Source organism: Falco cherrug, chromosome 5 (assembly GCF_023634085.1).
Source record: "Falco cherrug isolate bFalChe1 chromosome 5, bFalChe1.pri, whole genome shotgun sequence".
Lineage (NCBI taxonomy): Eukaryota > Metazoa > Chordata > Aves > Falconiformes > Falconidae > Falco > Falco cherrug.
The window spans coordinates 63,623,850-63,646,949 of NC_073701.1; the positions used below are offsets into that span (position 1 = coordinate 63,623,850).

Consider the following 23,100-nt stretch of genomic DNA (forward strand, 5'->3'; position numbering starts at 1 on the left):
ACAAGAGTAGTATTAGGTGTGTTAATCTTGTCATGTGGGTAATGCTGTAGTCTTAATTATAAGAAGAAAAATCTAAAAAGGTCAAAATGATCTGAGCAGGTAAAATTTTGGACTAATCTAGAATATAATTCCCTATTTTTAAAGATGTGCCTTTAAAATTCCAGAGTGCTTTAGGCTGACCTTCCCCAGCCACCCACCTATACTGTAGTGTGAGAGTTCACAGACAGCTTGGGTTTGAACCCCTGCCATACTGTTACACTGTCCGTACAGTTTCGCTGGTGATTGGTCACTGAGCTGTCATGCAGGTAAAGATTAAATGAGGCAAACTGCTGTATCTCACGCATAAGAGAAATTGTACTTTTCTACCTGTGTTTCATTAGTTCTAAGGTTCTTGCCTGTCTATTGTTTCCTGGTTAGGTATAAAAGACTCAGCAGTTTCAGAAAATAAAATCACATGTGATGGCTCATTTATCTTATGGTATTACGAAATACCATCTTTTCAACAGAGGGAGGTTGTGGTCAGACTAGGAGGGCAGAATGTCTTTGTTCTCGGCGTCAGTTCCTTGGCTGATGACCATGGGGTCATTGTGTCTTTAATTAATATTCTGGGCCTGCGTATAGTAATTTTGATACCAGAAGCACAAATCAAATCTTCCTTTTGCCAAGGTTTTCATTTTTTGGACAGGAATGTAGCCTTCAGAGTGCCTTGAAAACTTCCCAGGAGAAGACTTGAGTTGCTGTTGAGATGAATAGCAGTACAGGCAAATGACTGAGCAGGTCATTGTAGACTCTTTACTGTCAGTGGAGGGCTACCTTAAGAAGTTCAGGGTGTGATTCCTCATTTTTCTCATGGAGAGACTGGATTTAGTGACATGAATCATGCTAAAGGCTCCGGTATTTTAACTAGATCTCCTTTACCTGCAATGTGGGTACCTAGACAGCTAATTTAATGTGGACACCTGTGTTATAGAAGTCAAATGAGGTAAATGTCAATCCCAATATTGTGTGATTTGATTACTTTGTTTTGTAAGAAATCTGGTGGAAATCTGTAGAGCCCAGGGGTTTTGTCTTCCAAAATGAAATTGGTATATGCCAAAAATAGGCTTTTGCAGCCAGAGTGGAGACTGCACTTATCTCTGCCTCCCTGCCTTGATCTAGAATCTATCTTCCTTTGTATGAATTGAGCAGTTACAGGGGAATGTGCTAAGCTAGAATAAAATCGGTCTGTACTGTTAAACTCTACATAATGGCACAGTGCTACCTTGGTCACTCTGCCATTAAAATTCCAAAGATAATCTTGTTGAGTTTTATTCTGTTCTTGCAGTCAAACTCTGCAATGCAGTTGACGGCTAGTCTTAAAATAATCTTACAGATTGATTAAAGAGATGCTGAATTACAGCGCTGTGTTCTGATGTTCCCAAATGACTTGGCCACTTCTGAAAATGTCACCTGCTCTTGAAATAATAGGGGGGAAAAGTTGAGTCATAGTGGTGAAATTAGTGTATGTCTAAACTTTTCAATAAAATCCCTTTAAGTGCCCTGCTGAAATGATTAAGTAGGATCTTTCCCACTTAGTGCTTGCACCTAGATGTGAATGTTAGAACAGAACAGAATAATTTCAGTTGGAAGAACAGTCTAGTCCAACTGCATGACCATTTCAGGCTGACCAAAGGTTAAAGCATGTTAAGGGCATTGTCCAAATGACTTTTAAACACTGGCAGGATTGGGGCACGACCACCTCTCTAGAAAGCCTGTTGCAGTGTTTGATCACTCTCTCGGTAAAGAAATGCTTTCTGATGTTCACTCTAAACCTCCCCTGGCGCAGCTTTGAACCATTTACTTGTGTCTTACCACTGTATACCAGGGAGAAGAGCTCAGCGCCTCCCACTTCACGTCCCCTCCTCGGGAAGCTGTAGACAGCAATGCAGTCACCCCTCAGCCTCCTTTTTCTCCAAACTAGACAAACACAGAGTCCTTAGCTGCTCCTCATAGGACATGCCTTCCAGCCCTTTCACCAGCTTTGCCCTCCTCTGGCTGCATTCAAGGACCTTCACATCCTTGTGAAGTTGTGGGCCCCAGACCTGCGCACAGTACTCAAGGTGAGACCTGAACACAGTGGGATAATCCCCACTTTTGAGAGGCTGGTTACGCTGTGTGTGATGCGCTGCAGGATGTGGTTCACCCTCACTGTTGACTCATACTGAGCCTGCTGTCAGCCAGCACCCCCACATCCCTTTATGCAGGGCTGCTCTCCAGCCATTCCTCTCCCAGTTTGTACTTGGGCCTGGTGTTACTCTGTCTCACGTAGAGAATCCAGTGTTTGGTCATGTTAAATTTCATCCTGTTAATCATAGCCCGGTTCTCCAGTCTATCTAGATCCCTCTGCAAGGCCTCCTGTCCCTCAAGAGAGTCAACAGCACCTCGCAGTTTGTATTATCAGCGAACATGCTAACAGTGTGTTCAACTCCTGCATTGAGATAGTTGATAAATTTAAGGGAACACAACTGGCTGTAGGATCGAGCCCTGGGGAACACCACTGGTGACTAGTTGCCAGCCAGATGTAGCCCCATTTCACCATAACCCTTTGAGCTCTGCCCTTCAGCCAGTTCTTTGTCCAGTGCTCCCTTAACCCACTTGTCCCACCATTGGACAGCTGGTCCAGAAGGATGCTGTAAGAGACAGCCTAAAATCCAGAAAAACTACATCTACCACTTGCCATTCATCCAGTGGCTGGGGACCTTATCATAGAAGGAGATCAGATTAGTTAAACGGGACATTCTTTTGCTGAGCCTGTGTTGGCTGAGCTTGGTGACTGCGTTGTTCTTCATGTGCCTTTCAGTAGCAGCCTGTATAATCCTCTCCATCATTTTTCCAGGAACGGTTATTAGACTAACAGGTCTGTAGTTCGCTGAGTCTTCCCTCGTGACCTTCTTGTAAATTAGAATAACGTTGGCTAGTTCCCAGAGACCTTTGGTAGGTGATCTGGAGGGGTTTATGCAGCTATACAGTACAGGGTGTGATTCCTTCTACCTTTTCACAGCAGAGTCGGCGTGCTTCTGCTGGCGTGGTGGTGGGACTTGTGCAAAGGGTCTGCTTCAGTTCTTCACAAGAAGTGAGTGCCTCCTCGCTGGATGGTGCATCTCTGACTCATGCTGTTATTTTCCTGGTTTCCGCTGGGAGAAAGTTATTCTTCTCTGTGGCTGGTACAGTGCTGTGTTTTGGATTTGGAATGAGAATAGTGTTGATAACACACTGATGTTGTAGTTGTTGCTGAGTAGTGCTTACTCTAAATCAAGGACTTTTCAGTTTCCCTTGCTCTGCCAGTGAGCAGGTGCACAAGGAGCCGGGCCAGGACAGCTGACCTGAACTAGCCAAAGGGATGGTCCCTACCCTGGAATGTCATGCCCAGTGATGTGAACTGGGGGGGAGTTGGCCAGGACCTGCCGATCACTGCTGGGGACTGGCTGGGCATCAGTCAGCAGGTGGTGAGCAATCATTGAATCATGTATCAAGCATCACTTGGGTTTTTTTATTCTGTTTTATTCCTGTAATTGTTACCTTTCTTTTCATTGCTAGAACTATTACATTTTACTTAAGAACAGTTTAGTAACTGAAATTACCTCAACCCATGGGTTTTGCCTTTTTCTGGTTCTCCCCGTCTCACTGCAGGGGGACTGTGTGAGCGGCTGCCTGCCGACTGGGGTTAAACTACGGCAGTTACTGGTATTGGTACTTCTAGAGTTATTTTCTGCACAAGTAGACGTCTCTTGCAGATAGCTTAATTACTGTAGATTATTTTAGGTATCATATTGATGACATGGGTGAGCAGAAGGAAATGGAATGGGGTTGTCATAGCTACTGTGACTTACTTTTTTTCTGATTTTTGTACTTCCATTTAAAAATATTTTTATCTCTAAATTTTCAGGGATAAAAAATGTGCTTTGCTGATTGTAAATTACCGGTCATACTTCAGACAGTCCCAGTTTGAGCAGAGATGTTTTTTGAAGACTTGTTTTCTAGAAATCACAAAGAGTGAAATGAAGGAACATTTTCTTAGCAATTTATATAAAGGAAAATTGGGTTAGTTTAATAGTCATGGTTGAGTACAGTTTATTTAGGCCCTTACATAAGGGCATGGTTTATTTTGGATCAGGTGGTTTTTCATAGAATTTCTGTAGAAATTTTTTTACATGCTGATAGTTTTTGCTTGAACTAGTAAATTTCTGTAAGCTTGCAGCTACTACTAACAATTCCATTGTTTTATTTAGCTCAATATATATTTTTTTTTCCACGAGTAGATCTTAGAATACTCATGTGTTGTGGTTAGAAATGAGTTTCTCGTGCGGAACTGATTCAGGCCTGTAATTGTATAGCAAAGGGAAGACTGAAATTTAAGGTATTTTCAGTCATCGAGGGGGCAAATTAACTTCTTTATGACTAATTGAGTAAACATATTACTCTGATGCATAAGAGTGGGTGTCTTTTGTTTTTTGGGTACATTCATTCTTGACCTTTCGATTACTTGGACCATAAACACGGTAGTGCAGGGACGGATATGGTTCAGAATTCCTGTACCATCAGTACGTTGTCAGTACTGACCAAACAGAAATCCTTTTACAGTGAGCAACTCAGGTCTGGCTTTTAAAACAGAAGAGGAATGTTCTATTTTTTAAGATAAGTCTGTTTAAAAAGAATATCTTATTTAGTTTATCTCTAAACATAAATATTTGTGATTAGTACCTCCATAGTTGCCTTCTGGATTTAAGTTGGTTTATGCCTCTGGCCTTTTCTATTATACGCTTACTCGGCAGTGACAGCGGTGTCTGCAGCACTCTGCGTTGAGATTCCCGAGCTAGTTTTAGCTTGTGTTGATGCCAAGACCAAATTAGCCCAAGCTGAAAATGGTTTAATTTGTCCTGTTTCTCAGCCTAACAAATTAGCCCTTGCTGAATTGCCTCTTTACATGAGTAGACGGCCACTTGTCCCCTAGCTACTTCAATCTTGTTCTTAAACTGTCTGGCAATCAGTGTTGCAACTACACAGTAGAAAAATAATTTCTCTAGCATCCTTTGAGTGCTGGTGTCTCTCTAGTATTTTCTGTACATTTACTGGGGGCTGATATTTTCAGGTATGCGTTTTCTAAGAGCAACATGTCTTGTGGGTTATTAGAAACAACACTGAAATAACTAACTAGGTTACACAAAGGAAAATATTGAACAATGTAAACAATAGGATAAGGAGTCTTGTGGAGCATTGGGTTGTCATGCTGTATTTTCGTGTTTCCCTCCAGTGTAAGCTATATGCAGTTTGTTCTGCTGAGGACCTTGTGTCTGAAGTCCCACAACTGAGCCACTTGAAAGAGCAAACCTACAACAAAGGATGTATGTTTGTGGAAAGTGTAATAGGACTTTAAAGACTCCTGATGGTTAAGATGTTTCTGTGTGGTGTCTTCATTTACAGTACATGTATTGCATACCTTGAAAACCAATATAAACTGAACTGCAGTTAGGTGTGGTAAGTAATGATCTTGTATCTCCCAGCGCTTCTTTCACATCCTGTATATTGATGACTGTTCTCCTCACTGCCTGACCACGCTTCTTCAGTCCATATTCTGTCCCTGCATGTTGGATTTAGAAGTAACAGTTTGCCAGCGCTGTTGATTACCTCAGCTTTGCTGAGAGGCACTGGTCATGCTGAGAGCAGGAGAGAATTTAGAAGTGTCCCAGTTCCCTGCTTGCTCTGTTTCTACTGCTCTGACAGGTGTTGCTATGTAAGTTAACTATCTTGTGGTTGAATAAGTGTAATGTTCATTTTAAAATGAAAAGAGAATTTTGGCAGAAGTTGGCAGCACTAGAAAAATGGTCCTGCTTGCCCAAAGTGGACTGATTGTTTTTCCAGGGGCTGTGTGTATATGTCAGAGGCTGAAAAAGAGAGAATAAGTATGTGTGGGCCCTGGCAGCAGGCCACCCTCTTCAAGCCATGCACTGTATCATCTCTTCCTCTTCTATAAGTTTTGCAAGGCAATGAAAGAAAGGCTTAGCTATATAAAATAATGTATTTATTTCAAAATTGTGTTAAATGAGCTCATCTTAGTCACTCGGCAGTTACGAAATGCTGCCAAGTGCTACACATCTTCTAAATGTATAGATACATTTGTTGGGGTTTTTTTGCAAAGGATGAAATACTATACTGTTACTGAGGCAGAGAGAAAGCATCTTCTTTCACCCATAACAGTGAAGCATGAAGAAAGATGCTGAAAGCCAAGATTTCTTGTTTGACCCTCCTCCTTAGTGCTTCTGAACGTGAAGATTCCTACTCACTGAGGCTGTCTGCTTGTGGCAGGCAAAATTATCATTCACTGTGTTCACAGCTGAGAGTTTTGACAAGGTCGGTAACCAGTTCTAGCACAGCATGGCTCCTTCTCCATCACTGCCAGCTTAGTAGCATGAACAAGTGAGACTTCTGCTGCTTCCCTTCTAACGAGGTATGAATTCCAGATCAAATGTTAGAGATTCATGTTTCTGCATGAAGAAATCGGATTCAACCCCTGGACATGTTCCAAGCAGGGGTATCATTAAATTTGACTCTGTTGCTTCCAACTGTTAAAGCATACTGATCTGACACAACCAGGGAGGGAACTAAAATACATATATATGTTTCAAAGTTACAAGGCAGAAGGAAGTGTTAAATAATGTAGTCTGACATTTAGGGTATTGCAGGTCATTATGGGTAACTGTTACTCCTGGTTTTGAGCTCAGTAGCTCATGTTTGACTGAAAAATTAACAGGCATTTGTTGAAAATCCTTTTCAGAAAGGCACGCTGCCTGATTTTGAAGCTCCTTAGAAATGAGGATTTTGGCATCTCTTAGTAATTTGTTCTATTAGTTAAACGGTCTGTGGATTCTTCTTTTTCATAGTGTTTTGCTGCATTTCTAACTTGATTATGTCTAGTTGCTAGTTTTCCGTAGTTTTCTGGGAATTTTAAGCTGGCATAAACTGGCAGAGCTGCTGACAGAAGCAGTCAGCTTTGCCCAGTCACTTGTTCCTGCTTTGATGCCAGCTGGGTGGCCGGAGAGCCAGCCCCTAGTCCTGGCCTGATCTTTCCGCAGCTGTACAGTGAACTCACTGCAGAACTAGCAACAACAGCAACAAAATTGGATTTGTCCAGGGTCAGTACCAAGATCTAGTTCATAGCACAGCTGCATGAAGGGTGCTGTTACAAACAAGGAGGTAGAACAGGGACGGGAACGAACAGTTGGGGATGAGAAATGGGTGAAGGTGGCTGTCCCAACAGCAGATGGTGAAACCGCAGAGTTACTTTCCGCTGTGGGTTCTTGGCCACTTTCTGCTAGGAATAATAGTGTCCTAATGGTGGCTTGTGTTGCTCTGCAGCTAGCAGCATGTCTCTGCATCTGTGGGTTGATCCTCATGGTGTTAACATCACGACTTCACAACCAAGTGCACATCAGAACACTGGAATAAAAAATGCAGTTACTTGATACAGCAAAAGCTGTTCAGAAGCAAGTATTGTCATTAACACTTAATTTTGTTGATAAATTTTTAGTGTCTGTGTTGTAGTAATTTGCAACTAGTACTCAAGGGAAAAAGGCTTTGGACTGTTTTACTAGAGGGCTGGTATGAAGCAAATTGGTCTTGGTATTAGCAGGTTGAAAGTGGCAATTACCCCTGTGAGGACTGTGCTTAGTAAACATCCTTTTTTGAAAAGTAACCTCAATTGAAAATACAAATTCATATGTATTAGGTAATGGGATGTCTTAAGATCTAGCTGTTAAACAGTATATAGTACTAAACCATGTGAACATCAAAACGTTTTTTTCTCCACTGGATGCTTGTTTCTATTGTGAGAGTGTTTGTAGGAAATCTCTGTGCCAGTTCTCATGTTTTCAATACTTTGTCATGCTTTTTAGTAAGAGAAGAGCATCATCAACCTTTGCGAATCTGAGAAGTGTACGCTAAGCTAGTTGTCTGTGTTGCCTCTGTAGTCTGAGATGGGGTACAGTTTTGTGAAGTACAGAAGGAAAAAGATGGAGCTCTGAAGAGTGAGGTCGCACCCAGCAGTGGAGGAGTCCTGCCCAGCAGTGCAGTCTGGCAGGCTCCAAACTGTGCTGTCATCGCAGAACACAGTGAAGCTTGTCCTGTGCATGCATGTGTGGCTGTGAACTAGAAAGCCAGAATATGTTCATGTACCAGTGTTCTGGGGCATCACATACTGATGCTGTTCTCTACATAAGGAAAAAAAATCTCTTCCAGAGACTGCTGAAGGTGACTGTTGGTTTTTTGTGTTTTTGGTTTTTTTTTAAGTGCTGTCAAAATACATTTGTTTACACTTCAACTTCCACTGCAGTAAGTCACTGGTAAACTGTTCTATAAAACCGTACTGTCTTTTCTTCCCAAAAGATTACAGTATTCTTTAGGCAACAGTGCTGAAGGGATGAAGCATATATTCACTTTTTCTTACTAATTCAGCCTGCTGATGGCATGTCTCTTCAGCAGCATAGTACAAAACCTACATTGACTTAAGACTAAAAAGTATTCCCTCTCCTTTAGAGTTGGATATAGTTTGGGGTAATCTGATGGTGTATTATTTCATCAAGAGTTCATTTTCACAGTTCCAGCTGGTACAGGATCTCATTTTACACGTGGGAACTGATGAACACGGTTGTAGAGGGTGTTTTGCAAGAGGAGTCTGTTCTTTATCCTTCCCTTCTTGCTTAGGAGCTGCTAACAGCCCACTTAATCAGAGCTGTTGCCACCATTTAGGCAGAGAGTGAGGAAACCGCTTCACTGGAGTTCTGACCGAGGGCCACTGGAGTTTCAGCTCATAAACTTCTTTAAAGTGACCATTGATTTTGGGGATCTTTATTTAAGATAGCCCCAAGCTGCACAGCTGCAGCTGTCCTAAGTGTGTTTTACACCTGCATCTCTTCCTCCATCACCTTCATTTCCACTTGACTGAGCCTCCCACCTTGGCTACCCGTTTTCTTGTTTCCCTTCATTCTGAGCAGTCATGTCCCAGCCTAAGTGTCTTATGCCCCGATCACTCTTTTTACATCCGTTTTGTGTAATCTTTTTGTTGAATCTGTGGAAAACTTGCTTGGGTGAACATTTCCTGGCCACCTGTGACTTCATAGGAGAATTTCCCATATTCCTCCTTTAAAACTCTCACTTTAGGTTTTTATTGAAGGCAGAAAACAGTGTCTCTTCTGTTCTTTTTCATCTTTGATATTTATTGTGCAGATATGTATTAGCCTGGTAAAGCTGTAAAATTGCAAAGTTGTGATGTTCTTCAACTGGTGGTGTAATAGTTTAGAGAAGGCTTTGCTGTCTGATAAAAAATACTTTGAAGTACAACCATTTAAGAGAAAGATGCCTTTTTATTTACCAAACACTTGAAAGCAAACCTTAAAAAACCCCACCACAGTAAAGAGCAAATAATTTTCTTCACAACATAGTGTCTTTCCTTTCTATGTGGAAAGATGGGATTCTTGCCAATCATAACATTTTTCAGAAGATTGCTGCTGTTTTCCCCTTAATATATTTTCAAAGTAGTAAAATATATAAAAAATATTGATGAGCTTTCTCAAAAAATGTATCCAGTTTTGGTACATCTTGCTAAAATACCATTTAACTTCTTTTAAGGTGGAAAAGAAAGGATGTAAGAGAGAAGGAAAATCAGTAAACAGTACTGAAATAGGCTTTTTTGTTTGTTACTTCTCTGCTAGAAAGACCTCCCAATGATGCATGGCTTTTGGAACCTTAGCTTCCTTTGGAGTAAATGGGAGCCTTTAACTTTTATTTTCCCAAGAGGGCAGTGAGGCTCACTCTCACTACAGTACCTCTTTGCTATTGTGTATATGATCTACAATACATGTATTTTTAAAACGTGCAAAATATTAAATGAAAAGTCTTGTAGATGGTAAAATCTATGTGCTTGCTTCAGATGCTAAAGGTACAATTAGCAAGAAGAGGTCAGCTTTCTAGTTTACTAAGGGATGTGGTTGTGGCTGTGTATGAAACTTGTTCGTAGCAAATTTTGAAGGCTTTTTTTTTTTAAGAGAAAAGAAATCGTAACTAGAGAAACTACAATTTAAATATTAATGGTCGTTATGTTTTCCAAACCTTTTAATTCAGTTTTGGGTGAAAGAACAGAACAAAAACCTTCACACAAGAAGCATGGTCGTAGTTTGAATGTACCTTACTGACATAAACTAAACAGGAATTTCTACAGAGAAAAAGGACTTAAGAACTCGGATTTTTGTTAATTAAGGTTTTGGCAATCTGACCTTCCTTGGTCCTTTTTGAAAACCCCAATGCAGGCTGCATCATGAATGGCGTTTAAATTACTTGCATCTGTGACTGTAATGGGAGGAAGGTTCCCTGTTGTGCTGTGCTAGTTGCTGTATTCTCTGTCAGGTGCGTGTCCCTGGTCGGAGGGATTTTACATTCCCGAGAGCATCTGAGAAGATTTCCGGGGAGGGCAGCTTTTTAGAGGATGGGGTAGAGACTAGTCAGAGAGGAGCCTGCATTGGGAATGGAGGCTGAGGAGCAGAAAACAGTCTCAGTAAATGCTCAAACACAGAAACACAGACTTTCCTTCAGGGATGCATAGAGATTATGCAGAATCGGGTTGTTAATGGATTGAGAACAAACCTGAAAAAAAAACGAATCCACAGTGGACTAGAGGAGTTACTTAAGTCTTTTATTCATCTTGCTTTTAGTTTTACTGTTCAAGAGTTCCATGTTTTATGTATTTTTCTAATAACACTGAGCTTTGGAGTTTACAGTGCTTTCAGTGATTTTGATGATGCTTGTTTGGACGGAGGAATGCAGGCAACTCCTCCAAGCACTTGGTGACTCAGGGTCTCCTAGCAGTGGTGTTACAGGCAAGATGGGAATCTGAAGGCAGCCCTGGGTTTGGGGGCTGAAGCTGGAAGCAAGCAAAGACATATGTCCTCTGGAGACAGAGGCAGAAGATTTTATTTTACTTACAATTTGAAGAGAGAGTAGCACAGAATCACCCCCTCAAGTCTGCAAAGGAGCTGTGACATATCTTCAAAGAGCTGGCCAGCAGCATGGCTAACAGAGCTCCTTGTAGATCCAGGTGTCTTTGTAGCATCTGAGAGGGACAAATGTTAAAGAACCTAAAAAGAAATCTAAGTCAGGCATTGGGTTCATCTCAAGGCTCTGATGCATGACCTTTATCTACAGGGAGCAGCAAGATGGTCTGGGAGCCCAAGAACCAAGTCAGATCACTAGATGGGCAGAAACTGAACTGGGATTAAGAAACTTGAGCAGGAGGGATGTGGCAAAGGTAAGCCACTGCACAGGTGGAGTTGCTCACAAAAACAGAGTATCTGAAAAGTATGTGTTAAAATGAGTATGTTTAACAAATATATTTTACAAAGGTTTCCAAAATACATAAAAAAAATAAAAAAGCTGGCCAAGACCTCTCTTACAGCTGTTGAAATTATTTACTTGCTATGGGACGATGAGGTCAGGGAAAAGATGCTGTGGCTCCATCACCTCCTACAGGTGAAAACTCTAGAAGTCACCTTACTGAGAGATGTCTTTAGAAGGGTGTAGGATTTAAATCAAGGTAGAAGGAGCCTTGGAACACAACTTTTGAAATAATCTCGGGATGTTACTGCTCTGAGAATAAGGCAGATGAAAATGGGAGGCATTAGTGCTTGTTGAGAACAAGATGTCCTGTTTTTGGAAACAGTGGGTTAAAAGGACTAACACTGGGGAGTTGGTCACGTACCGGTTTTGGTCTGGAACAATGACAGATGAACACTGAGTTGCCATTGTACATAAAGTTCTGTCTGCACTGTGAAAAGCAACAAAATGAGAGGATGAATACAGAGCGAGGTGTGCTTGAGAGTGGCGTCAAGATACCTGAGACAAGGAAGAAAAATCTACATTTTCTCGAAAGAAGCGTAGCCATTTGTGATAAAAGGGCTGTTTTGAAGCTTTGGAGACTCAGCCTGCCAGAGACTTTTTGAGAGAACTGGTAAAGTGTTTTCTTCTGCCTTGAAAGGACATGCAGGAGATCACGTAGGTAATTGTAAAGAGGAGGAACAGAGAAAATGCTGTCAATATTCTGCAGCATTTTGGCATGCTACTTCTTCAGCGTGAATCCCTTCAAGATGGAAAGCAAATTAAACCTGATGGGACTTGAAAGGGAGGCAGGTTGTCTCTCCCAGAGGATGGAGGCAGATGGCAAGTTGTCCTGGTTTTGGCTGGGATAGAGTTCATTTTCTTTCTAGTAGCTGGTACAGTGCTGTGTTTTGGATTTAGTAAGTGATTTAGTGATGTTGTAGTTGTTGCTGAGTAGTGCTTACTCTAAATCAAGGACTTTTTAGTTCCCTTGCTCTGCCAGTGAGCAGGTGTACAAGGAGCAGGGAGGGAGCAGGGCCAGGACAGCTGACCCAAACTGGCCAAAGGGCTGGTTGCTACCCTGGGATGTCATGCCCAGTAGATAAACTGGGGGAGTTGGCCAGGACCAGTATCACTGCTTGGGAACTGGCTGGGCATCAGTCAGCAGGTGGTGAGCAATTTTTGTTGTGCATCGCTTATTTTTGGTGTTTGTTTGGGGTTTCTTTCTTCCCTTGGATTTTATTCTTCCCTTCTTTATTACAGTAGTTATTTTTACTTCATTTCAGTTATTAAACTCTTCTTATCTCAACCCATGAGTTTTACCTCTTTCTGATTCTCTTCCCCATCCCACAGTGGGGAGGAATGAGCGAGCAGATGCCTGGTGCTTAGTTGCTGGCTGGGGTTAAACCATGACACACAAGTGTACCCTGCGCTGGTGGGATGAGGGAGCTGGGAGAACTCGTGTTCACCTTAAGTTGCATCCAGAAAGGATGAAACAGGACCTACTCATGGAACTGCTGGGGAAAAAAGTACGCCTGTTACTGTCATCTCATCTTTCAGAAACCTTGCTCATAAAGAGTTGAGTTATGTGACTGAAAAGGATGTGCAGGAGGAAGCAAGGAGAAACTACAGAGCCCACCAAAAAGGAGGTGACCTGTGTAGGACTACTTAAATGTGCTTTGCCCTTGGTGGGATAGGATGAGAGAGGGAAGAGGGAAGAGAAGGAAAATTGTTTCATATTCTAATTTTCAATCAAGTGAACAATTCAAGAAGGCAAGGAAGAGGCAAAGCGGCAGGCAATTTGGTGGCTATTCAGTAAGTTTGAAAGATGGGTTTTAAGCATTTCTGAGGTTTGCTGTGACTTTGGAAGTGCTGATCGGGAGCAGAGTGGTAGAAGGGAGGACTGTGAAATGGGTAGGGATGGACATGTGAGCAGTCTTTTTCCCTTGGGACCAAGCAGGCTACGTGGTGTTTTCTACAAGTGGGAAAGGTTACTGAGTTGCGAAGCTGAGAGCATGCTTGAAGGAGACGACCTGCCCTGGAAGGACAAAGTGGGTTACTGAGGAGATTGTTCATAAACCCTTACAATTTTGTTACCCCACTTCAATTTTTATTTCCCATGAGATAAATACATATTTACTTCAGTTTGTTCTGGTAAAAGTCTGCTCTAGAATTAACAGATCCATTCTTGTGGCTTTTAGGTGTCTTGTCATGAAAGGGTGCAGGCAAATGCACCTCCATGGTCTTACTTGAGGTCCTGCCAGGCAATTTGTTAATACTATACATCAAAATACTTACATACGAGTGAGATCTTGAGAAATCATGGTGAGCTTGGACATTTTAATAGATCCTGCCTATCTTTCATGGGACAGCCTCCCTTGGGTGCAGGAGTGACCATTTGCATGATTGATAGTTCTAATGAAAATTATTTTTTTAAGGCTTACTGTTAACCTATTCTTTGGAAACAAAACAAGGTTTTTTGAAAAATTGCAATTCATAACTGCAGTTACAGAAAACGTAATGTGGTTTTGGTTTGGTTTTGTGGTGGTTTTGTTTTGTTTTTTCTTTTTAAGTGCAAATGGTCAGTTTTTGAAATAATGAGAAATTAGAGAGGGGAAAGGAAAATTGTCTGTACTTTCAGACAAGCTCTATGAATGCAGTATTAGATGCTTGCTGAGCTTTTAATTGTTCTAAGCGAACAAAACTTCCCTAGTTTTAAAGGATAAATGAAGTTTGAAGCAATTTGCTGTATGATACAAAATACAGTGATTCAGCATTCGTGATGAGAGCTATTTATAGTTACCCTATTTTTATTCATAGAAAAACAATAGCACTGAATTTCAGGCAGTTTGACCAGATGCTTAGGAAGGTCTCTACTGAAGCTGAGGAAAATATCATACTGCTTGATCTTGAAAGCTGAACTCCTGAGCTCCTTCGGCATCATTTTAGTGCTGTCCTCCTGAAGGTGAAAAAGCAGTGCTGTGCTGGAAAGCTGCATAAGCAGTGTTTCTCTGAAGCCTAATCTGTATCCACTGTTAAGGGACTGTCAACATTCATTGTACTTGTATTTTTGAAGAATTGAGCAATATTAATTAATCTCTTAATTCTAACCATCTCTTTCAGATTTTCATGATGTTCTGTTACCCGGTTGCTGCAGCCAATGTGGATCTGAATGCCGTGGCTACAGAGGCTTCTTACTTTCTCATGCTGGATCCCTCAAATCCAAGAGCTACTTGGCAGTTTCCAAGGCAACCACCTGTGGAATAATTAAAAAGGATGAAGTGTTAGTGTGCCAGATATAAGGAATTCTTGCCTGGAGAGAGCACTTCATTTTCATCTGTCTTGAAGACTCAAATGTCTTTCTGCCAGCAAAGTTAAGGTAGTACAATTAAAAAGTACTCATTTATTTTCTGGAGGTAATGGAAGTTTGACTAGGAGCAACAATCCTAGTATGACTGTGTACTTTTCATTTAAGAAAATAACTTGGGATCCTTCTATGTTAAGTTGTTGGGTATACTTAAACAGAAAATCCAGGAGAAAGATGATGATGGAAAGGCAATGTGGGTGAACAGTATTTCGTATCAGTAAAACAGTTGCATGAACTGTTTTGCACTTCATGCCATCTTTCCTTGCAGATGATTTTAAGCTGGTAAGGACTAAAATGGAGCATACATTAGTGGGAGCATAAATATAGGAAGTGCAGCCTTCATGCCAAGTACACTGAGATTTCTTTGGCATTCAGTGAAGTGATAGATATAAAAGGAATGTAGGAGTGGGCTTACTGCAAAATGACAGTCAGAATCAAAGATCGATCTTTATCCCATAGCTTAAAGGATATGTGGCAATTAAGTTGATGTTGAAACTGAACTAATAATCAGGTTTAGCTTCCTTGGTAAAGCAGCAGCTAAAACAATTTTGAAGACCACATTCTTAGATTCAGAACTGAAATTACATAGTGGGGAAACCAAAACGTAAGCAAAAGAACTCTTGTTAGAGTAACAAATAACAAAAATAGCAAATTCAGTTCTGCAAGTTTGAAATGTTGCTGCAAAAGTTTATGATAAAGCTGTTAAGCTTTAGATAGCTGGAAAAGTTTTTCTCAAAGTATAGTATGTTACTGAATATATCTGCTTATTGTATCTTCCTTCTCTGCCAGTCATTCAAATACATTTGAATAGGAAAATATTATTCATTTCTGACAATGAAGTTAAATGGAGAAAGCCACATTCACGTTCTTCCCATAGTTCAAATAACTGTTCAGTTAAGTCTGGTTACCTAGCTTGATGCTTTTGTGTAGTTAATTTCAGGCGTGATGCTTTTGTGTAGTTTATTTTAAGCAAAAAAATGATTTCTAAATTTTGAAGTAGAAATATTTGGGATGCCATCTGGGCTTTACATAATAAATTTTTGCTGCCAAAATGTTTGTGGGATTCTGTTGGGATGTGGATGGGATTTCACATTCCATCCCTTCCACAGCACAAGAGGATCATTGTTTTTACATACGGTAGGTCCAAGAAGCAGTAGGAATTGTGTGGTGGCAGCTTTGTGATTTGAGGGAGTACAAACAGAACCTATCCGGTAACCACCGTTACCTTTTACAACTGTTACAGAATTTCAGAGGCTAATACTTGTGGGTACCAACTGAGTCCAACTGCAATTTTCAATGCTAGTACTTGATTTCCAGTTTATTGGTTCCTTGTCACCATGGCTTAAATGCCGAACTGACTTTCTTTTTGAAGTAATTCTTGGCTGTTCAGTTCCTTTCAGTATGGAGCTGAGGAAAATGTTCTTGGAGACAAATACCATTTTCACATGTGGAAGCAGTAGGCTGGCAAAGTATCTGCATCAAGCACAGTGAAGATGCTACAAAATAGGGACACAGCACAAGTAGAGTAAGGGTAGTTGGTGTGTGAATCCAGATCTTTTGCTTTCCAGGAAGCATAAGTAACTCTAAAAGGAGGAGTGGATAGTTTTGAAAGAGTGTACGTGTGTTATTTGCGTAAGAATAACGTAATGGCTAGGGAGCAATCACGTGAAGTAGTGCAGGATTCCCAAGAGTGTACGTGGAGGAGAAGTGTCATCTTGGACACCCCTAGAAAGCATACTAAACACATGCAAGTACCTCAGGTACCTCTGCTTTTCTATTTTTAACTCAAATACTGGGGGTGAGATTCTTCTCATGAAACTTAGATCTTCAGGTACTGCTGAAGCAGGTGGTGAAGAGCAGGTAGGATGAACATCTCCTTGAAGGTACCTGTCCTAGACCCCCTTGAAGGGGATGGCTGGCCTCTTAGAAGGTTCCTCTAGAAAGGCACCTCTCTCTTCATAGTTCAGCCTGGACCACTAATGCAGCCTGGATGTCTTAACATTTCAGAAACTTCTAAGTGGGTGATTAGATGTATTTGTATGTGAAACTAATCTATGCTTTTTTTTTACCATATTTCATTTGCAGTCCAGAGCTTCTCATGCTAAGTGGAGTTGCACTGGATTACTGTTATGACTCACTTAGTCATCCTCCTTTTCCCAACTGGGACATTTGACCCTGGCAATTTTTCCAGGCTTCATATACAAGGCTGTGGTTCGGTATCAAGGGTAGTGGAGAGCCACATGGAGTTTGTTAACATAGTTACTAATAGAAATAAAGCCATACGTGCTAAATTTAGGCAGTTGGAATGTGTGAGAGAAAACACAGTGGCTAGGCAAAATTGATATCTAATGTTCTGTATATAGGTTATGTTTTAATAATCTTTATCCCTGAGAAGTTTTACAGGACTGAGGGGGAGTAGTGATTTGCTCGATAATTTGCATTTCTTAAAGTGATTAAGTACATGTCAACATAGAAGTTGTTTTTGTAGCCTTGGCTATTCAGAGTTAGTACTGTATGCACCCATTACAAGTAAAAATTTTCTTTGTATTCCTCTTTTTGTAACAGAAGATCTATGTTATGCTTCATGTTGGGAGTAACTGATGACCTTTTGAAAAAAGGGAAAGAAAAGAAATAGTGATAGAGTAATTCTTTTAAAGGTTAGCTAGATAGAATGATTTGATTTTTTCCCCACTTGCTATACTGTCAGAACAGCTGTATCATAAGTGTCTCCACTACAGTGTTGTAGTCTAAACGTATCATTAAAATACTTAATTAAAAAAAATAATGAATAGGACTGTTTCCTAGAGTAGATAACACTTTTCTCTTGTTGCTTGGAAATCCAGGTAATTTTTCAGGTTGGAATTTTTCAAAGGGGTGTTTTCCTTTGGGCTAGAGGAACCTAGAGTAAAAATGTAGAGGAAATGTAGGGGAAGAGTGGTAAGCCGCAAGTCCCTTCCAGTTAGTGGAAGAGGGAGCTCAAATAACAAATGGACTTCTTTGCCTAGGCTTTATTTTGGAGACCTGATCTGTGTATCGCTGGAGATTCAGAGTATATTGGTCTGGGCAGACACATCAAGCATCTCGTCAAGATGTAGAAAAGATTTTTCACCTTCCCAGAGAACAAGAATAATCTTTGGGTATATCGGTCACCAGGATGCTGTGTAGAGTTGTGTATTTTAAGGTCTTTAAAACCATCTCTTTGCTCTCTGGCTGCTTGGACATCAGAAGAGGGTTAAAATCACCTGCCCAAAAGTGATAATGAATGTTTCCCAGATGCATCAATACAGGATGCTATTTTTGCCTATCAGTACCACTATAAAATGAGAAACTCAGTAAAATGCATTGTACTCAGTTGTATTGGGCACAGCATTCCAAGTGAATAGCCACTACTCTAAGAGCAGTTACAGTGACAGCAATCACAACACCCTTTCAAAATGAGAAAACTGTTTTGCTGTGTTAGGTGGGTGAATGGTTTATGGGGATCAAATCAGCATAGCAATTTTAATGGTTTTGCAAATAGAATTATCTGCTAGATGATGGGCCTTATGCTCAGTCATGAGATCCCTTTCTCCCTGCCAGCTATTAACTGCTGTGCATTTTGGATATGTGTTTTCAGTGTAGGTCAGAGGACTTTCCCTGATAAATTATGCAGAAAGTCCAGAATAGAATGAAAATGTCAGTCCACTTTATTATCATTCTAAGACCAGTTTAGCCCTTTTTGGAATCAATGACATAAGCAGTTTTTTAGTTATAGCAGTAGAGTTTGTATTAATCTGTGTACAAATCCCCGTTTGTGATCTGAATTTTTTGTTAGGTTATATAGCTCTTTCCTCTTCTGTTATTAAAAAAATTAAAAGACTTGGGAATTACAGAATCTTACTTGGTTGAGAGGTGGAATGTGGCTTTAAATTGCTATCCACGGTGAATGTTTGGATATTTGTAACAGGCAAGGAAGAGGCTAACAGTTGACAGTTCTTTGGGATATTGTACTGGAGCTAGACAAAATGATGTACAGAGAGATAGTTAAAGTAAGACTAGAAGGGCAGCTGTTTTTGTACACCCATCTAGAGCAGTAGTTTATCTCTACCAAGCACCAAAGTTGGGTAACTGAGAAGCACGGGAACAGAATGAGAATACAGGACCATCCTTCTGCATGCTTTTCAATCTCCAGACATCTGTAGTACAGGGATTTACTGAGCTGCATGTCTGGGTTTTTTTAGATGTTTACTGGACTTATCTTAGGAATTTTTTAATCTCTTTTTCAAGCAGTGAGAAGTACTGGGAAGTGTAAGTCTGGATTCGCAGCTTAACTAACACAGCAGCCTGTTGGCTGAGGAACCATATTCTTTTGTTAAGTTTTGAACCTGAACTCCATTTAAAATGCAGTTCCTGTAATGGAAGAGATGCAAATAATCCATCCCTGTCTGCTATCTCGAGGACAATGATAATTTTATCTTGGCTTGTTCCAAGTGTTAAGAATCAGTTCAGAGCCTCTTGACTTACAAAGTTAAGACCACTTTCCCCACCCCCAGTTACCCTACTTCACGCTTCCTTTCATTGAGATACTTTACGAGTTCAATACTGAATTTCATTGATGTGTTTTATTGTCCAGTCAGTAATCTGCATGCAGTTGTTTTTCAGTTTTTTCTACTCATTTACTGTCTTTGCTACTGTGAATAACTTGGTATCATCAACAGATGTTGTCATCTCACTGTTGAGCCCTTTTCATGTCACTTATGAATTCACTGAGCAGTGCTGGGAACAGATCCCAGCATGGATCCCTGTGGAAAAAAAGAGCTGAAATTGCACCAAGTCCTGCCAAACGCAAAAGTGGCTATGCCCACTGTTGCATGTGGCCCAGTTGAATTTGTAGTAATTTCACTGTTGTTTTGGTACATTTGTAAATGTGGAGTCACTGTAAAAAATTTTTGTAGCAGTGGATAATTTTGTATATAAGGCATAATGTCATTCTTTGACATGTTTGTAATTTCACATTTGAAAAAGATATGGCAGGGAAGGGATTCACCTTTTTGGATGACTGAGGATGGTTGCCTTAATGTTTACAAGGGCTAGACCTACTTTGTTCACAGGATAGCTTTTCTGAGTTTTTATTCATGAAACTGCTTGCCTGGAACTTACTGGTTTATTGCTCCCTGCATTGCTGCTGCTTAGAGAATAATGTTGAATAAGGGAAATTAAGCAAATGAAAAAAATGTCACCGTCATGGTGACACACTGGTTTTAGATGATTTAAGTATAGGAAGTTACCTTAGCAGTAGAACTGTTACTTGTTCTTGTTTTCTGATGTTAACATAGCAAACAGGTAATGCAGTATTAAGAAAACTGGATCAGATCAAAAAGACTGGTAGCATAAAACTATTGTTCTGATGGTAGCCTGTAGCTGCAGTTGAGGGAAGTGTGTGAGAACAGGATACGTAGTTCTGCTTGCCACTGCATTGCCACGTATCCTTCCAGCAGCCTGCAGTCTGGGAGCCCTGAGCTGCAGGCTGTATCATAACTCCATGGTAGCTTCCATGAATTGGTCCAGTGTGAACCCCTTTTGTTCATCCTGATGACCTTAGAGCTGTGAATGACAGTTTATGAATCCACTTTGTGAAAAAGGCTGCTGCTGCTTTGAATGTGTCAGTGTGATACATCTATCCGGTCTCTCTTCAGTTTTTATATTTCGCGAGCTGAGGAATCTTGCTCTGTTTCATCTCTCCTCATGTGCAAGCTGCTCCCGAAGTCTTGTCTTGGCTGTTCTGCACGCTGGTGTGTTACCCCCTTTCTACGATGGTGGGACCGAAACACCATGCAGAGTTGGGGATACAAACACGCTGCAGCCAAATGCAGTGTCATGCTGCTGCTTCCTGTTACCGTCTCTGTTCTCTTCCTAATTACTCCTGAAATGCTGTTTGTTTTTTTCACTGCTGCTGTTACGATCCTGTATGAAAATTGTATTTTCATAAAGTATCCACAGTGACTTCAAGGCCTCTCCTAATTAGGAAAAACTAATTTAGAACCTGTCATTTTCAATGCGTAGTTAGCTATTTTTTCCCAAATGCAGGGCCTTGCATTAATCTACTTGAATTTCACCTTCCCCATTTCCCTCCCAGTCATGCTGTATAATAACTAGTTGGAAGAAAGGACTGAGGATCACTGCTTTGATGCACTTGGTGTTTTATCTTCAGTAGACCTGTGACCTCACACTGTATCCTTTGCAGCATAATTTATTGCTAAATTTAAATGAGAGGTCTAACTACAGATCTGTATAGGAGTCTACTTTTTTCTGCGTGTACATGGATATGTTCTTAGCATGTTAATTAACTGTTGGAATAATAAGACCTTCCTCCTTACTGCACTACAGCTGAGTTTTCTTCAAGAGCTTTCAGAGAAGTTGGTAATTTTCGGGGACTTGCAATATCCCATTAATCAGAGCTCCTTCAGCGCCCTTGTGTGTGTGACCTGCATATAGCAGTCTATCAGCTGGCGGTTTTAGTACCCTGTTTTCCTTTGAAATCTGGCTGAGTAAATGTGCTCCTGGCTATTTTATTACTAGTAGACTTTATCAGTTAACAGTTCTCAACTAACTGGTGAGGATCCTTTTTCCTTTTCTGCTTTGCAGGCAGGCTCCAGTGTTGGAAGTTCCCTAAACTGTTACGTACTGAATGGTGAATTCATACGGGTTTTCATGTGGCAAAGAAGTATTTTTGAGGGTTTTTTCTCCCCTCCCCATGGCTTTCTCTTGTTGAGCATGCCTTATACCTTTTTATCACCTATTAGCCCAGCAGACTTAGTAATGAGCTTCATCTTTCTGGTGTCCTTGATAAAATCTTCTCCTAGCACATCACTTCTGAATATTATTTTTTGTATAAATATGTATTTATATATATATTATATGTATATATGTAAATGTAGCTTGAAATACAACAGTTTTGCATTTAGTTTGCTAAAGTTTTTAGGTTTTCCTGGCACCTTAGTACGACTTGGCTCTTGGAAGGGCGTGCTTTTTTTAATGGGTGGTGGTGGTGGTGGAGTATTGTTGTTGGGTTTTTTGGGGGGGTGTGTGTGTGGTTTTGTTATACTTACCCTGTTCTTTCATATGCAATATGGAGTCTTTGGCCAGCTGTCAATCCCTAAAAATCCTTACCTTTTCGCCTATTCTTTTTAGTTTTCTTTAAAGAAGCTTCCTTTTTTTCTTAATCACAGAATGCTTGAGGTTGGAAGGGACCTAATAAAGGTCATCTGGTCCAACCCTCCTGCTCCACCAGGGTTGGGTTTCTTTTTAGTTGCATAACTAAAAATAGAGAAAACTAATGTTTCAAATAGTGAACTTGAGTGCATTGTAATCATTTATACAGTCCCTCTTCAGCATTGAAGATCCTGTACACAGTTCAGGACTGGGTCAAGTCTTCTGTTAAGTGTTTTCGGAATTGTTTGAAGAAGTGGTAATTGATGGTCTTAAAAATGCAGTGTTTACAACATATTGACAATACTGAGGATTTATCTGTCTCTGAAATCCTACAGTTTGGCCGCCTTACTTTCAAGAGGTGATGTTTGTCACTGGTAACTGTCAGCTGCCTTCATGGGGCCATGATATTACCTTCCACTTCAGGCTGGAATTTGGAAGCCTCTCTGTTCTGCTGAACTTGGTTTTGCTTTTCTTACTGTGCTTTTGTTGGAGGGAGGAGGGTTTGAGCTTCATGAACTTTCATGCACTTCAAGATACTCAGGTCAGTCAGACGGTGTGACATGGGTCCTACCAGAAAATTTCTTCATATGGGGTTGTGGCTTTCATCCTGCTGGAATATTCTGTGTTATCCAAAATGGCACCAGGCTTGTGTTTAACAGCAGATGCTGCACCCAGCCAGTGAAGTTGGAAGAGCAGTTTGGTTCATCCTACTGTAAACATCTCCATGTGGTCAGATGAGTTGCTCTCTGCATTCCTCCAGGTCAGTAGCTCTCCAGCGTTGTGGGTGTGTGTGTGTGGGGGGGGGGTGTTTGACACCCAAAATGCTTATAGACACTTCGTAGACATTGAAAATTGAGTGAATTGAATCCCACCCTGGTGTTTGTCTTCTGAACTGGTGAGTGTTTTAATTTGTAGAGACTTTTTTGTCAGTCATTGTGGTGCTTAAGGAAAAGCAATCCAGATCACTATGGGATGGTGAAAAGCAAGGAGAAGGCTTGCAGTGTCTCTTTGGGTAAAATGAAGGGGTAGTCTTGTGGGTAACCCAAAAGGGTAAAATGACAGTAGAATTTAAAATTAGTTTGTAAAGATAACCTAAAGGTAATGTTGGTTGCAAGGAACAGCTTGGTGTGACTTGGGTGGTTGGT

General features: G+C 40.7%; 1 long non-coding RNA gene across 13 annotated transcripts in view; it reads left to right on the forward strand.

The window, feature by feature from the left end:
- Nucleotides 1-23,100, forward strand: part of LOC106631764 (uncharacterized) — a 132,424-nt gene that overhangs the window by 24,961 nt on the left and 84,363 nt on the right. For 12 of the 13 annotated variants that reach the window (XR_008732410.1, XR_008732400.1, XR_008732407.1 and 9 more), the window contains exon 2: nt 14,521-14,776. This is a non-coding gene — a long non-coding RNA (uncharacterized LOC106631764). Of the gene's footprint in view, nt 1-10,689; nt 11,333-14,520; nt 14,777-23,100 lie in introns of those variants that run through there. The other variant, XR_008732409.1, reaches the window with a different exon arrangement.